Genomic DNA, 17966 nt, shown 5'->3' on the forward strand with positions numbered 1-17966 from the left:
ATAGAATCCCACGAGTTGAGGGGAAAGAAGAGTCCGCCGCATCAGAGCCCCTCATGATGCGGTAAGGGCTGTTTACTGTGGAGGGCGCTCTGGTACTCCACAGGCTCCGTTTGAGGCTGAGTATTTATGAAACCCCCCCCCACCATTCATCCCTCGGCACGGGTCGCATGACACCTTGGATTAGGGGTTTATCCATTCTTGTTTTTACTTTTAGCCATGGATAACAGCTATTAAAACCATCCTCCTTTGGGGGCTTTGGACCCTCTGCTCAGGTTCTCAGTATTTTCAGGTTCATCGAACATGCTTCTACCGAGATCCGTCATTTGCAGGCGGAGAGTTTACACTCAGCCTTCGCGTGAGTGCCCCCTTCTCTGTCCGCATACGACCCTAGTTTCCACCGGTTGTCCGATTTCCACTAAGGAACGTATCCCGGATGGTACCACGGGGAGGTAGAGAGAGGAGTTGCTAAATAAGAGGCTGTGGAACTTCGTGGTAGTTCTGGAGCGCATTATTCAACCATTTACCATCCAGAGCAGTTAGATCTAAATGCTGATAACTGTGTAATTTGACAACTTGTGCGGTAAGTTTTGCTTATGCAGAACATCTTGACCCGAAACGTTGAGATGCATTCCTTCGATAGCATAATGCAGGATCCTACCAGAACCAGTATGAACGGAGGGTACAGCGATACAGCAAATAAGCTTGGTACCGGCACCATTATGTTGTGATAGATGCAGTCATACAATCAAGCGGCAGTTGATCCGCGACGCCTACGTAGTAGTTCAAGTTTGATCATACTCATGTAATGGTTTTTATGACAGATTTTTGACAAAAAACCATTATAAGAGTGAAATAAAACCTTTATTGTTACTTAAGAAGATTGTGTGTATTGAGGATAAAAGGCCAGCCTAATAACTGCTGCATCGAATTGTTGTATTGCCTATTATGGGGCTGCGGGATGCAGACATACCGTGTGAGAGTTATGTTGAATGCTGGATTAGCATAGACAAAGAAACCCTCAATCGGTCTGTTTACATTATGCAGTTGCACCCTTTTGATCGGTTGGTGCCAAATTGCAAACTTAGGCAAAGAGTTGAGCTACGGGACCTGATCTTGCCGAGAGAGTCGGCAAATCAGGAGCTCCTAAGTCAACTACGTGCCGATGACTGGATGACTGGAGGGGTGAAAACATGCCAGTCGCGAACGGAGTGCTGCGGACATCTTACCCCTACTGATCAATGCGGGGTTCTGGTACGATCGATCTTTGTTATCGCTTTCCCCACATGGAAACAACATAGAAGTTCTGTCCCATCTCCCCGTCGCTGCAAACAGGCGACATGTGCTGTCATAGAATGGCTTATGTATCTCAATTTTCATACCCTGACGGAAGAGAAAGAAACGAAAACATTCAACCTGTCACTGAACTGGCCTCTCTCTCTCAGGTTCTAACGTATTTACATGGAGAAGATTTGCAAAAAGTAATACCTTTTGCATTGTAAATCATTTAAATGATTTTACTAAAAATATTCGTTTCCTAATATATTGACATTTGTACATTAATTATCGAACTGGCAAAATCTATACCTATAAAAATGGATTTCTGTCTGTCTGTCCTATGTTCCTTATAGAATCGAAAAGTACTGAACCGATCGGCGTGAAAATTTGCGTGTAGGGGTTTTCGGGGCTAGGGAAGGTTCTCTCAATGGCAAAAGACCCCTCCCTCCACTAACAGGGGGAACTCTCATACAAATCTATGCCAATAAAAATAGATTTCTGTCTGCTCTATGTTCTTTATAGAACCGAAAACTACTGAACCGATCGGAGTGAAAATTTGCATGTAATAATTTTTGGGGCCAGGGAAGGTTCTTATGATGGCTAGGGACCCCTCCCCCCACTAAGAGGGGGAGCTCCCATACAAATCTATACCTATAAAACTGGAATTCTGTCTGTCCGTATGTTCCTTACAGAATCGAAAACTACTGAACCGATCGGCGTGAACATTTGCATATAGGGGCCAGGGAAGGTTCTTATGATGGTTAGAGACCCCTCACCCCACTAAGAGCGAGGGGGCTCCCATACAAATGAAACACAAATTTCTGCATAACTCGAGAACTTATAAAGGAAATAGAACAAAATTTGACATGTGGGTGTTTTTGAAGACAAGAATTTTTTCTATGGTGAATTGAGACCGAGGGAAGGGGAACTATGACCCCTCTCCCTTTTAAGAGGGGGGGCTTCCATACTAATTTCCTCATAACTCGAGAACTAATCAAGCAAATGGAACCAAATTTGGCATGTGAAGGTTTTTGGAGGCAAGAATTTTTTCTATGGTGAATTAAGACTCCTCCCCATTTTAGGAGGGGGCAGTATAGGGGGCTCCTATACAAATGATATACAAACATCCTCATAACTAGAGGACTAATTAAGCAAATGGAACCAAATTTGGCATGTGGGGTGCTTTGGAGGCAGTAATTTTTTATGATGGTTTGAGACCCCTCACCCCTTGCTTGGAGTAGGGGGATAAGGACTCTCAAACAAATAAAACCGAAATTTTTGCGTAACTCGAGAACTAATCGTACTCGAGAAATTTTAGAGTCTTTCATAAAACATTAGTCAATAACAAGACCACCAAAAACTATCAATAGTAACATTAGATAATTCAGCGCAAGACAGCCACCGGCCGCGAGCGTTGCCGGCGACCTGCCGTCGAAAGCGCCGGCCACTGCGGGGGGCAGCCCCCCGTAGAGATCACCTCTATCTAGGTTTATTCATTTTCCTAGATCTACTGACCTCTATTACTTTCCTTCAGTTGGGTCACCCCTGCAAAATGGTACTTTCTACGAAAAGATTTTCCGTGAAATGGTACATCTCGCGTAAGGTTTTTCGCGAAATGGTATTCTGAGAAACTCTATATTCCGCGTTATGGTCAACCGAGAATTGGTGATCCGCAAAATGGTATTCGGCGAAATGGTTTGTAATAATGGCGAATATTTAAATGCTATCCGCTTTATTTTATCAGGCTAAGCAATGGGGAGGGTTGTTTTCTACTTTACTGTGAGGAAAATTTGTATATTAAAACACCCATGAACTCCCTAGAAACTTGCAAAACTCGAGATTGTGACAAAGGTCATCCGAGATTCACGATTTATGTACAACACAGTTTAATTTGTGGCAAAACGAAGTTTGTCGGGTCAGCTAGTGTTTTTTAAATTAAAGTGTATTTTATGTTAACTTTATCCTGTTTCAAGTCGAATACACAATACGCAATACGCAATACACAAAAATAATTATAAGTTACAAAAAATTATATGCAAGGGTTCGTAATATGAAAAGGGTCCATTACTGGTAGACTAACCCTATAGTTGAAACCGGTTACATATTTGTCATGACCAGAGCTGCTTTTAAAATTTGGCATTCGGTTGTATAGCAATTCATTTTTTCAGAGCAGATTATTGAAAATAAGCTCTATAGTTTTTGTTTTCTTAGCAAAAGTAAATTCTAGAATTCAATGGACGGTAAGAATAAAAGAGTTTGCTTTGCCTCTTCTATAAGGTTTACATAATAATAAAAGCAAACCAAACTCTTTCATTCATATTATTCGTTTGGCCTAATAGAACAATTTCTCGTTTACTCGTTCAACTTTGTACATTAGCTGAAAAAAAATATACTGGAATTCAGTAAACAATCATGGTTTTTAAAATATCCGTTAATGGATAATTAGTTGCTTTTTGTCCAAAAATTCTGGCCGCGCAGTTTTACTTTTTCGTATTGGAATACGCAAGTAAAGTGTACCAATACGCCTAAACTTTACATATGCAAACCAGGGAGCAGGCAGGCAGCCATGTTTTGCAGCTAACACCGAACATATTGTAAGTGTTTTAAAATGTCGCTCACGTTACTCTCTGTTATGTTCGATCTGATAATCCTGCCAGTACGGGTACCGACTGGTTGCATAGATGGTTTGATGATTCCACAATGCAATTGTAATGGTGTCATCATCTTTGCAATAAAAAAACAGCAGACAGTACCGAGTGATAGTTTTCGGTCGCATTCGAATAGGTCTGCGGTTGCTGTCATTTGCCGTAGAAAAGAATAGGGCTGTTAATCCCCCGATGCAAACGGTAACGGTTAGCAAATTCAACATACAACGCACATTCACAGTCAACGTTTTTGTATTGAGAGCTACCCAATAACTGTATAACGTATACAATATGCATTAGTGTATGTTATTATTCAACCGGCGGCGAGCGCTATTGCTGTATAAGTAACAAAGTTGTTATTAAAAGGAGAATTTTTCGTTATTTCTTTTTAAGTAATAGTTTCAAGTTATGGGTGCGGTGACTGCTCCCTTTATCTTCAGCTTCCGCTTTATTATCGCCCAATACTTCTTTGAATGGAACTGGAGACAAATTGGTAGATTCCGCTCTTTTGGGTTGAACTGGACTCCATTATTGTCATTGTACCATTACAGAACGTTCTTAATATAATGGCAGCTGTCTAGATCTGACCCAAACGTAACTGCACAATTATGGGACTTATCGAAGGGTAAAATTCGTTTGTTGAGGCAATCCGTTTTGTATACTTCCGAATTTGTATGTATGTATGTAAGGGGGGGAATCCACCATCAGTTCAAGATCCTGCCAGTGTATGTGGGTAGACTTACAGTAGATTCAAATTTGATTGTCAAATGAATTTCACACTAAAGCTGTTGTAGAAGGACCAAAAGGGATTGGGCGGACCCACAAGCAGAGACACTTGTGCGCATTCCGGGATTATCATAATTTCCTTCCAGCATTAGCATCCTTCCATGTAACAATCAATTTCGCTGCATCAGCTTTAACTCACGTGATGGTTTGTTTGTTCGAAGAGCGCAACATAAATATTGTTTCAGACCTTCAAGAGTTTCCTCTTTGTGATTCCGGTTGACTCCTCATTCCATCCTCCAGTCTTCCACTCATATGATGCCTCTGTATTTATAAATTTATCATATAATGCATATAATGAGTTTATCACATGATATATAATGAAATGAAATTGATATGGATTAAAATAGAACGAGCTCACCAGCAGTCCTTTGAATCAGATATAGTTGCATCATTTGAGTTTCCATCAGTACTACATGTACATCAGCCCAACAATATCCGTGTACATTATTAGTATGTTTCCATTGTATAGTACATGTTTGAAGAGCTAGAACGAAACATTAGAATATATGAACGAAATAATTAGAATATATGTTGGGACTTACCTATCAACGGGGCTGAGTGGATCAGCCGTCTGCCCAAAAGCACAATTTTGATATCAGATAGCCGTGATCCACGCAGCATCGCACCTCCTAGCTTAGCTACTCAATCTTAAGGAAAGAGCATTACCGGGTATGACCACGTGGAGGTGCTAGGTAGGAACTTGGGATGGCTAGAGCAATGTTGGATGCATCTGCATTGCCTTCCTCCTTTCATACCCGTTTTGTATAGTTCCGAATTTGTGGTCTCAAAATGCGTCACAAAATGCGGGTTTTCTTACCATAGAGACAGATCTCTTGCAACTCATGTACCTTTCTGTGAATTTATCCTCTATCACAAAGCGCAGCGGCAGGAATCTTGTAGAATTTGACCCCGGGGATTTTGTTGAAGTCGGATTTTGTATAAGTATCATCGTTGAGCAAAACACATCCATCGCATTTGGCCAGCACCTGGTCGTACAGCTTATGATCCTAGACTCTGACCACTGTCTGTTGTTTGAGGATTCAGTTACGTTACTAGCGCGGTAACACGGTAACTCCTGAAGGTGGGTTTGCTGGAAAGTACAGCTTCAGAGAACAGATATCCATTCAGGAACAAATTTGTCGGGAATTCTTGGATAAAATTTCAAGCTCAAATCACCTAATATGCTACCGTCACCACCACTATAGTTTCCCAACTAAATGTTTCTTTTGATTTGCACACTGACAACTTTTGGCTCCTCTGGCGCTAGTATATATGGACTAAAAGCGTTATGCTAGCGCCAGAAGCTAGCTGTTATGAGTTTAGTGTAGAATTTTATGCGCCTTCAGCGACATCATCACTATAGTTTCCCAACTAATTTGACATAAGTTTTATCCACGTGGGGACCTTTCGCTTGGATGTCTGTTCTCTGCGGTACAGCAGTCAGAGATATTGGATCAGCCTTGACTTTCCGAACCGCTGTTCGACGATGAAAGGTTCGACTCCGACGCTCAGCTTGAGAGTTTCCTTGCACCTTTTAAACACTCGCGTCATAGTATTTTTTGGATAATTCAACAGTGTTGCTAGCTCCCGAATTGACGTCGATAGATTTTGATAATGATCGTGCACAACTATTTTTCTTCTCTTCTCCTGCATAATAAATATGTTGGGACCACATTAGTTCTAAATTAAAAAAAACTAGACTGAGCAGAGCTGTTCATAAACATCGCAATGCTGTCAAAAGCTTGCATATCCGAAAACTAAAAGTCTAAAAGTCACTAAAAGTCCCGCTACCGCCGAAATGAAGTGCTCTATAATCTAAGTTGATAACCAAAGTATGAAAGGCCTCTAGTTCATTGATAAAACGATTAACTAAGCTATTTTTGACGACAATAGTTGATCTTGTGTTTGCAGGTATGAAAAGAAACTTCAACGACCGTCGTAATTAGTTTTATACCTGTAAAAATCGTAATTCATAATTACTTTTTGAAAGGCATACAAATTAGATTGCTAGTCAACCTAAAAAGTTTTATTAAATTCTAGTTGCCATTACTGTTATGACAGTAAGTTTTAATTAAAATTTATCGTAACGATTTGAGTGAAAAGGCCTTTGAAACAACCAAAACACACTGATGAACAGATAAACATCAGGTGTAAATTAAAATACTCTTTTGAATCCATACCTGAACGTGATTGACACCGCAATTTATTCGAATGCAATCAACCCAGCAACGAACGTTTGCAATTGTTGGCCCAATCAAGATCATGACCGTGTCACAGTGCCGGCAGCGAAAAATAAAAGCATGCTCACACATGGAGATTGCGACCAGATAAATCATTGGCATTATGAAACTCGCGAATTTTCGCGATGGTGGTTTCGCGCAGCCCACTTATTGAGTAACCTTTCAATATTGATTCACGATACGCGGTACGATACTGCAATGCGATCGCGTGGCGTCAGAGCTGCTTCGAAGCAGCACTCAACCGCTAAGACGTCAACGCCGATGGACCGCGATGCGATGGATGGCGTGCGGTCGCCTGTCCACTTCTAGATCAATGGAGCAAATCGCGCACGGACCACGGAAAACCATGCACACCGGTTGCACACCGATGACGATGGACATGCAGATGTGCACGTGCGGGCTTCCCTCGCTTTTCTCCCGGCAACGGGCCACGATCGTAATAACTGTTATCGCATCTCAGTTCGGGTTGATTGAGATTGAACATTTCTATTGCAGAAAATGGCAGGCGTGTGTGTGTTGAAACCAGGCAGGCAGTAATTCGTACCGATGCGATTGCAGCGAATAGTACTATTTGACTGGTTGGAGAAGTATTGAATGCAATTTGATGTTGAACGATTTTGTTTAAATGAATGACGGTAAATTCTACTATTCATTTAATAATTTGACATATACAGATTACATTACTCTGACAGCCTGTTTTGAAATGATAAAGGGTGCGAATCTGTCAGAATAATAAATAAATACTGGAATTTCATTTAATCTTTCTCTACTATATTTTCAGATTCTATTAAGACGCTCAACAATGGAACTTTAGTCTCTAATTAATTGTTCAACCCAAAAGTAGAAATAATATGTTCGCTTATAGTTGACGCTCTTTTTTATTTCAACATATTCTTTTATCAGTAGCAAATTAGTTTCCCTTGCATAGAAATAAAACACATTTCCTGGCAGCTACAGTCAAAGCAAGATTCCACCATAAATAATACTCCTATAAAACAGTCCGCATTTGCATGTTTTACAAATTGCCAGAATTTATTTGATTAGAGTACTAGAGCCAGCAGCGAATCCCATTGCACTGACTGTCAGGATGGAGGCTAAACCGACGGTGGCTCTGTTCCGGCGATAGTAGGACGAACGCAAGCATAAGATAATGCCTCCTACGGCAGCGTATTCTGCACACTCCACTAGCGGAACTAGTCAGTCCCGTAACCAGTTCAAAGCGAAATGAGGCTGCCCCTTTTGTAGATTTTCCGGGTCCTACAAGAAAATTGGTTGAAAAGCATGAACTGCTGTTTTTCTATTCAATAGTTATTATTCTAATTTAAGATAATAATCTTCACAGTGGCATAAATTATCCGTATTTCATATTATTTCGGGAAGGGAAATAGTGAGCATCCCCCGGAACTCGAGTCTGATTACGGGGCTGAACCCAATAGTTTCGAACCACACGGTGCCAACCGTTCTCGAGGCGGAACAAGAAGACATGCATGAATCACACATCACACATCTTGTGGCCGTATGTGTTTTGTATTTTCGGACACACGAGGCATAAGGGGCATAAAACCGGAAACCATTTTGGCTGCCTGGTAGGTCCTCCATACGCAGTTGTACAGCAAACAAAACGAGTGCTCTCGTAGCCCATGGCAAATACTAAATATTTCATCTAAAGATGAAGCCGATTGTTGCGAGCAACACGCTGTAATTTGCTGCGGTAGGGATGATTTCTTAACTAACGAAATGTGCGCAACATTTACGACCCATTTTCGAGGTTTGTAGCCTGAAACGCTGACATTCTGGCTATGTTGGCTGGTTCAGTTGCAGTACGGATGCGATTCTATGCAGCAAAAAAGTGGTAAGAAATATTGAAATAAAAATAAATACATCGTACATTTTGATAATACATATAAGCTTTTTGATCTGAATCCTCTTAATCTGAGCCACGGTAATTCGAATGATTTTGCATCGAAAGGCAATCAAATGTCATACACCGTTCATAGTTGCGTCAATTCCCAACAAACATTTTTGTTGAATAGCAGCTTATTTAACCGTTGTATAGCTATTTAGCGAGTAACAAGCGCTTCATAAACTCTAATACAACAAAAATGTTTGTTGGGTTGATAGTTGATTAGGAGGTTAGAGTTACATGTCAATGTAGTTTTTCAAATGAATTATAATGTAGGGTTTATTTCTAATTTCCGTCGTAGTAAGTAAAGCCATTTTAATTTTCATCATTTGTTAGATGGATTTAATGAATACTCCAAAAGTTCTTGTGCTGATTTGACTAAAACACACTTAACTTCCGATCTGCGAGCTTTGAAATCACTGAAAAGCGATTATTAATGCATATTATTGAAATTACGCAACTGACTTTATTTCTTAAATTCGTCGTACCGTTTTAAAATCCGTCCATCAAAAATTTTCATCGTCCGAACTAAAAATCACAACAATGTTTACGAAGCTAACGCGCAAGTATTTGTGTAGGATGGCATGACAAATGTTATTCCGCAAAATTTCTGCAGGTCAGGCAAGTTTTCCTGGCTGTAGAATAACGACAATTCAATGCCTTGCGTAAGTTATTTTCATTTATGAATGACTGAAATTAAAACGATTGGTCGACATTTTCTTCTTCGTCGCACGAAAAAGCGTAGGAAATTTGGCTGGTAGGACTTTTTTAATGATAAAAAGCATTTAAATAGATCTCAGCTCACTTTCATTGATCGCGTATGATAGACTACAAACTAACATATTAGGGAATAACTAGTTTTGCATTGTGTGTTATAAAAATGCTGATATTTTTAATTTTCTTCATTTTGCAGACAAGGCTCAAGCTACAGAACACACTATTACATCTATAACTGATGGAACGTTCTTTCACGCGATATGGATTTAAGGGGACATAAACGACCAAAAATTTTGAGAAAATCATTATTTTTTTATTTCAAATTTTGATTCTGCAGTCTTTTCCGCCTATTTTGATACTAAATTTGTAATGATCCGACCACAGGAAGTGGCCGAAAAACGATCATTCACATAAGCATTCCAGTGTGTCGTGGAACAACCTCGGCGGAATAAAACGCCGCTCCTGAAAAACCATGATTTTAAAACTTTATGTACCTTTTTCTCAGAAACTAAACAACGTACTGGAACAAACTTTTTTTTTGTTTTGTTGGTAGTAGCTTGGCAAAGGCTTGGCAAAGGCTTCCCGTGGTCGGATCATTACAAATTTAGTATAAAAATAAGTGGAAAAGACTGCAGAATCAAAATCTGAAATAAAAAAATAATGATTTTTTCAAAATTTTTAGTCGTTCATGTCCCCTTAAGTCTTGATCGAGATTTTAAAGGTTCGTTGACAACCACAAGGAACTGTTTCGTACTCCATGCCGTAGCAATAATGATGGTTCTATACCACAACCGGTATGCAACCGTACTTTAATTTACTCTCATTCCAGTGTTTACACTCGCATTTAATGGTTCCCGTTACTTTTTTCCTTTATTTTTCACAAAGATTTCTAAAAATAAAGTAATCGAAATCACAGTAAACAAATGTATGTGATTGTCAATTGATATCCCTGCGTATGAAGCAAGGTGTTCACGAAGAAAATGTTTGGGAATATTCAACCTTGAAACTTTTCATTGATTTTCACTGATTAGTGATTAAAAAAGAAAGTTATAATAGAAATCACGTAATTGCTGCGTCTATTAGGAGTCGATCGGTATTCAAACCATGAAAATCCATTGATAATTGGCAGAGCTATAAGCATTCAAAATCTTTCATATAAGGTTTTGCAAGGTGACGTCATGAATGAACCGGAATGAACGCAATTCACCCATCTGACACCCACTCGTGGTTTGTTTACTATTTGTTAGGTGAAAGCGATATGCATAAATTGGAGTTAAACGTTTTAAAAGCGTATTATCCAGCAGTGTCGCCCTCCAAACTACTCGGAATGGCAGTTTTTGTGCTTTTCTGACTGCCGTCAAGGCCTTTAAGCAATATTCAGTTTCAACATGTTAGCCCATGTTCTAAGTCCATGTAAACAAACCACTGATAGACGTCAAAGAAGTGAGGTTATGCTCGCCCGTGCAAAACCTTATTTTTGTGACGTTTGCATTTTTTGATTTTTCGGAATGAAACCCTATCCAAAACCTTACCGTAAGACGTACTCCTAGGCTAGTCTTTCACGTTCAAAAGCGCGTCATTGATTTCTGGCATTTCATAAGCAGTTTTTTTTCTTTGTGGTGCCTTCTGTCAGGCTTGTTGACTGAGGCCGATGACGGCCCATCTCGCCACATAAGCAGTTTTATTTATATATTAATATCAGAAATTGAACACGCGTGCTTAAACCTTAACTGCAGTTCTCCACGCTGAAAATTTATGCATCATGTCCCATGTTAGAATATTCCAACCATCGCCTTTTGAAACAAGTCTTCAGTTTCGTATATTTTATTTATTTATTTACTATTTGATGGGGCTTTCAACCGTTGGGTGGTTCGCCCCAACAGTTTCGAATACATTTTACAATACAACGATATAAACGGTTGAAAGGAAGGGATAGTTGCGTTCTTTTCTGTCTTAACTTTTTCTCTCAGGATATCATGTTCGTAAAGGTAGTACGGAGGGAAAAGTAAAGGTAGTTTTACACTTTTACAAGATTGTTTACGTTCACGACATCAACTCGGTCTAGTTTTTATCGAAATAAATCATTTCTGACCGGTTGGGACTGGAAGACTGTCAATTTTTTTCTAGAATCGAATGAAATGAAATCGCATCGCAGCTGTATAAGATTGGTAAACCAGGACTGGAAAGCAAAAACATGCTTTCATGTTTTTATCTATTTATATAAGAGGCTTATGTCTGTACCGAAGACCAGGTCTCTGACAGGACGTCATGCTTTCGTAACAATTGGTTGTATTCTCAGTCACCTCACTGGTCGACTGGTCGACTGCTGGACTGCTCGATTGCTCAACTGGTTGACTAGACTGCTCGACTGGACTGCTTAACTGAACTGCTCGACTGATCTGTTCGTTTCGACTGCTCGACTTAACTGCTTGATTGGACAGATCGACTTCACTGCTTGACTGAACAGCTCGATTTAACTGTTTGGACTATTCGAATCGGCTGCTCGACTTAACTGCTCAACCTGATTACTCGATTCAACTGCTCGACTAGACTACTTGATTTGATTGCTCGACTCAGCTGACAGCTTGATTCAATAACTCGACTAGACTGCTCGATTTAGTCACTCAACCCGACTGCTCGACTCAACTGCTTGACTTAACTGTTTGATGCGACAACTCGACTTAACTGCCTGATTCAACTGCTCGACTGTACTACTCGACTGAACTGCTCGACTCAACTGTTCGACCTAGCGGCTCGACTGAACCGCTTGACCCGACTGCTCGACAAAACTTCTCAACTCAACTGCTCGACTAGACTACTCGATTAAACTGCGCGACTAGACTACTCGATTCAACTGCTCGACTGGACTACTCGACTTAACTGCTCGATCAAACTGCTCGACTGGACTGCTCGGTTCAACTGCCCAACTCAACTGCTCGACTCTACTGCTCGGCTGGACTGCTTGACTGAACAGCTTGATTTAACTGCTCGATTTGACTGCTCGACTCAACTGCTTGACTTCTGTTTGATTCGACAGCTCGCCTGCTCAGCTCGATTCAACTGCTCGACTGGACTACTCGACTCGACTCAGCTGCTCAACTGGACTACTAGATTCAACTGCCCGAATAAACCGTTCGACTGGACTACTCGACTCGACTGCTCGACTCGTCTGATCGACTTAACTGCTTGACCCGACAGCTTGAATAAACCATTCGTTTCGACTGCTCGACTAGACTACTCGATTCAACTGCTCGACTGGACTACTCGATTAAACTGCTCGATTTAAATGCTCAACTGGACTGCTCGATTTAACTGCTCAACTTGACTGTTCGACTCGACCACTCGATTCAACTGCTTGACTCAACTGCTCGACCGGACTGCTTGACTGAACAGCTTGATTTAACTGCTCGACTAGACTGCTCGATTTGACTGCTCGACTTGACAATTCAACTCGACTGTTCGACCCAACTGCTTTACTCGATTGCTTGATTCGACTGCTCGACTCGCCTGCTCAACTCGATTGCTTGTCGCGATATCATATGGTCGGTGTTAAATCAGACCGGACCAAGTCGCAAAATTTTAAAAAATGAGTTAATGATAGCAAACGATCAAGAATTTTCTAAGCAACATTTTACTCTAATCAGACTACATAAATGTTGCAAATAGCCCGAAGTTTTTATTCAGTTAAATAAAATCCAATACAGTGGGATTTCGAGTTTGGCATGGTTCGATTTTGGCAACAAAAGTATCCGTTTTTTGGCAACACAAAATATTTTACTTCCAAAAATATTCTTAAATATCAGTTGGTTTCCGCATACATACTTTAAATGACGGAAAAATAATGCCCTAAGTGTGTTCATGAAAAAAAGTTTGCGGTTATAGAATGTTTCGAACAATAATATTTTTTATTGCCGTCGGACTACGTCTTATCGCAGGTCCCCAAAAACTTACTTGCACCGCACGGATAGCTCTTAAAAGGTTGCAATCGTTGATTAATAACATTTAGGCAATGTCTATCGCATTTACATTCAATTTTTTATATCAAGAAAGGGTCTCGATTTTGGCACGGTTTCGATTTTGGCAACATAGGCGACACGCATTTGTTGCCAAATTCGAAATCCAACTGTACGACCATAAAAATTATTTGTTTCAGGTTCCGGCTATGACTCTTTTATGTATAACATCTTAGGAATTCAAAGAACTAATAGGGTAAAGAACTAGTTTTAAGCAGTCTAAGCGGGTCACTGATTGTTTTATCTTATTACAAGCGATGGGTTGACTAAGTGGGGGATATCAGCATACCAATCTTCTTGCTATCTTTAGTTCTTCAAGCTGTTACCATTGGAAGACACTATTGTTGAGCTAAACTTTTGATTTTTCGCTTTAAAAGTTGGAGCGGCGGAACTAATTTTGAACACACCGAACCCATTTTCACCCGCAAGGTGCTATTTTAAGCAATCCTGAAATCTGAATTTTTTTACGTCCCGTTAAAAAATCCCTCGAACTTTTCCCCCTATTCAGTAAGTTCGCGTTCCTATCCGCGACCTACTAATCGGCATCTGATGCCTAATCGGCATAGCGTATCGGCATAGATGCGTAAAATGCCATCTGTCTAAATTGTTTATCGGGGCATACACTCTCCGGACCAGGGCTTGAAAAGGGATCGCAAGTTGAATGTGACTGCCGTGAATGCGAACTTTCCGCATTCAAACTCCGCTCTTTGAACGATCATTTGACTGTTTTTTCAATTCAGTCAAGCTGCCGCTTGCACTGCTGCCGTCTTACAATTCATGCGGCATCTCTGCAAAAGCAAACAGTCGATCTCCCGTTTTGCTTTGCGATTTGAGAATATAAACTGCAAACTGACTGGAAGCATACGGTGACGTATTTTTTCGTTTCTCTTTTTGTCTCCAAATCGGCTGCTCACAGTAATAGTTTGTCACCCGGACGTCGGTCCGACGCAAGCAAAATATTCGTTTGTATTGGACGGAGTCCGACCGACTTCTTCCATGCACATGTAGTGGTTGTTTTTTTTTTTGTAGTATTGAATCATACGATTGTGCGGTTGCTTTTCGTAAGCGTGGTGACTGCCAGTCATTTGACCGTTTTGCAGTCATTCGCTGCTCCAAACGGTAAAGGCAACTTGATCGAAACGAAAATGTTAAAAAGCTTTAGAATCCGTTCATACTACTGAGTGCCATCGGCGTTTGACTGAGGAAACTGCCAGTTGTGTTATGCATAGCGTTCGTATTCCATCACTAAACGGACGGTGTGAACTTGAATGCGCGTTGGTGGGACTGCGGTAGAAAAAAAGGATCGGTCGAAGCCCTGCTCCGGACCGTTCGGCAAACGGTATTCGTCGTCTCTTTTATTCTCTGGTGTTCTTATGGGAAACTGCGAGTTTGACGTCTCACTCGCTGTTCATAAGGATGGTGGGAGAACAAAAGAAGTAAACATATAGCAGTACAAACGATCCGACTCCAGAACGACAGAACAGTGTTGTCAAAGTAAATAACATTGAAACACATCGTTGCTTTATTAAATCACTGAGAAAATCTTCGAAAATTATTGAAAAAGCAGTCTTTTGTGTTGTTTTTAATAAAGAAAAATTAATTATGAACAAATTTCAAATTCAAATTTCAAATTTCTCTTGAAAGTATTGAACCACGTTTTCACCAAAGGAGGTTTCAGTTAATTTCAAACTTAAAATTCTTATTTCCAGAACCGAAACAGTGTCTTGGCAACACGGTTCATCAGTTGTGCTGCAGCTGCTGCTAGTGGTGAACAGGTTCCGTCAATTCAGAATTTGTTTTCAGTTTTGTTAGAAAATAATAAAACTTTTGGCTAGTGACAAAGCCTTAGATAATAGAAAAAAAGAGACTGAATAATATGGTATGTGACAATTGAGTGCTTGACTTTCAGAGTGGTTGTACGTACGTACGTACGTTTTTGGACAACAATTTTTAATTCATCATATTTCTTGTCGGAAACCCAGTAAATTGTGTTTGTGTGAATCAAGTTGCTAGACAAGTTCCGGGAGTACAACTTGCAGACACACCATCTGTTTGTGGATTTTAAAGCGGCGTACGATTCAGTTAAACGAAATGAGCTGTGGCAGATAATGCTAGAACATGGTTTTCCGACGAAACTAGTTACGCTGATTCGTGCGACGCTGGATGGATCCAAATCATGCGTTAGAATAGCGGGTGAGACCTCAGCTGCTTTCGTGACGTTGGATGGACTGAAGCAAGGGGACGCACTCTCGAACCTGCTATTCAACATTGCCTTGGAAGGTGCATTACGAAGAGCAAACGTGGAAAGGAATGGAACTATCATCACGAAATCTCACATGCTTCTTGGTTTTGCGGATGACGTCGATATCATCGGAATCAACCGTAGAGCAGTAGAAGAGGCCTTTAGGCCCTTTAAAAGGGAAGCAGCGAGATTGGGACTTACCATTAATACCGCCAAAACGAAGTACATGGTTGCTGGTAGGGAACGTGGGAGCTCAAGTGGTGTTGGTGCCGAGGTGGAGTTAGATGGGGAACGATATGAAGTAGTGGAGGAATTTATATACCTTGGTACACTCGTGACATGTGACAACGATGTAAGCCGCGAAGTGAAACGACGAGTTGCAGCCGCGAATCGGGCTTTCTACGGATTACGTAGCCAGCTGAAGTCCCGTAGTTTGCAAATTCGCACAAAACTGGCGCTCTACAGAACACTAATCCTCCCGGTGGCCCTTTACGGACACGAATCATGGACGCTAAAGGAAGCTGATCGGCGAGTGCTTGGGGTTTTTGAGCGTAAAATTCTGCGATCTATACTTGGTGGCAAAATGGAAAATGGAGTGTGGCGCAGACGCATGAATCACGAGCTGTACCAAGTATACAAATATGCTGATATAGTGAAGGTAGTGCAATGTGGCAGGCTGCGGTGGGCTGGACACGTGGCCAGAATGCCCGATGAAAGAGTAGCCAAAACTATTTTCAGCAGAGAACCAGGAAGAGGCCGTAGACTCCGAGGCAGACCCCGCACCCGGTGGGTGTGTGCTGTCGAAGACGATGCACGTTCAGCTGGTGTTCGTGGGGATTGGAGAACGGCAGCCCAGGACCGACGGTACTGGAGGACTATAATTCGTTCGGCGCAGGATCGGTAACGGACCGTTGCCACTAAAGTAAAGTAAAGTAAGTGAATCAAATGTATGGTTAAGTGATTTGTGAAGATGATCCTATCAAAAGATTTTGAAAATATGAATAAAAAAGTGCATTTTCGGATCATTTATGTTCAACTGATTAAAATAGGTAACACTGCTTAACTCGTTCCTTACCCTACAAAGATTGAAGATCTTTTCGAAATTCTAAACAGACATTTATATTTTCCGGATCGTAAGATTCGGGCTCAACTAGTATTATTATAGACGCTTTAAATATTTATTATAGTGTGCTTTCATGTGATTGGTTGATTCGTTCATTCTTGTTGGTGCTTGATATTCATGCTTATTTCAATAGTTACTCGACAAATTTTTCATATAATATCTATATCAATCAATGCATATAAATTTTTTTGATCGATTGATGCAAATATGGTACACCCAAGTCGCTTTTTACGCGAAAGATACGTTCCGCGTAAATTAAAACCGCGTTAATTCAGAAAATCGCGTAAAAAACCGCGTAAATTCCGAAATTCGTGTAAAAAAACCGTGTAAATTCCAAAAATCGCGTAAAAAAAACCTCGTGGATTTCAACGTTTCGTGAAAAAATAGACTAATTGAGCGCATCCGCGTAAATCCCGAAAATCGCGTAAATTTCGAAATTTGCGTAAAAAAACTGCGTAAATTCCGAAATTCGCGTAAAATAGTCGCGTAAAAAACGAACCGCGTAACAAAAAACCGCGTAAAAAGCGACTTCAGTGTACTTCTAAAGTGCACCCCAATATGGTAAACAAAAACGTATTTCTACGTTAAAAAACGACCTAAAAAATCACCCATCATAACATCCCTTAAGGCCCAGACACAATGCATACGGATTTTGCTACGTTGCGGCAATTTGACAGTTTGTACATGGGTTTTCCTTCAAATTTCCGCAACGTAGTGAAATCCGTCTCTGCATTGCGTATGGGCCTTTAACTTTGAAAATACACCCAATTCTTTTTTTGCGCGGATTTTTTTACGCGGATTTTTTTTTTTGCACGGTTTCTCGAAATAACACGGTTTTTCTAAAATTTGTACAGTTGTACACCCAATTCTTTTTTTACATGGAAATTTTTTTTACGCGGAAATTTTTTTGCACGACTTTTTCGCACGGTTTCTCGAAATAACACGGATTTTTTGACACGGTTTCTCGAAATAACACGGCTTATTTTTGCACGTTTTTTTTACACGGGACGCATCCCCCGTGT

This window comes from Sabethes cyaneus, chromosome 1 (genome assembly GCF_943734655.1).
Source record: "Sabethes cyaneus chromosome 1, idSabCyanKW18_F2, whole genome shotgun sequence".
NCBI classification, from domain to species: domain Eukaryota; kingdom Metazoa; phylum Arthropoda; class Insecta; order Diptera; family Culicidae; genus Sabethes; species Sabethes cyaneus.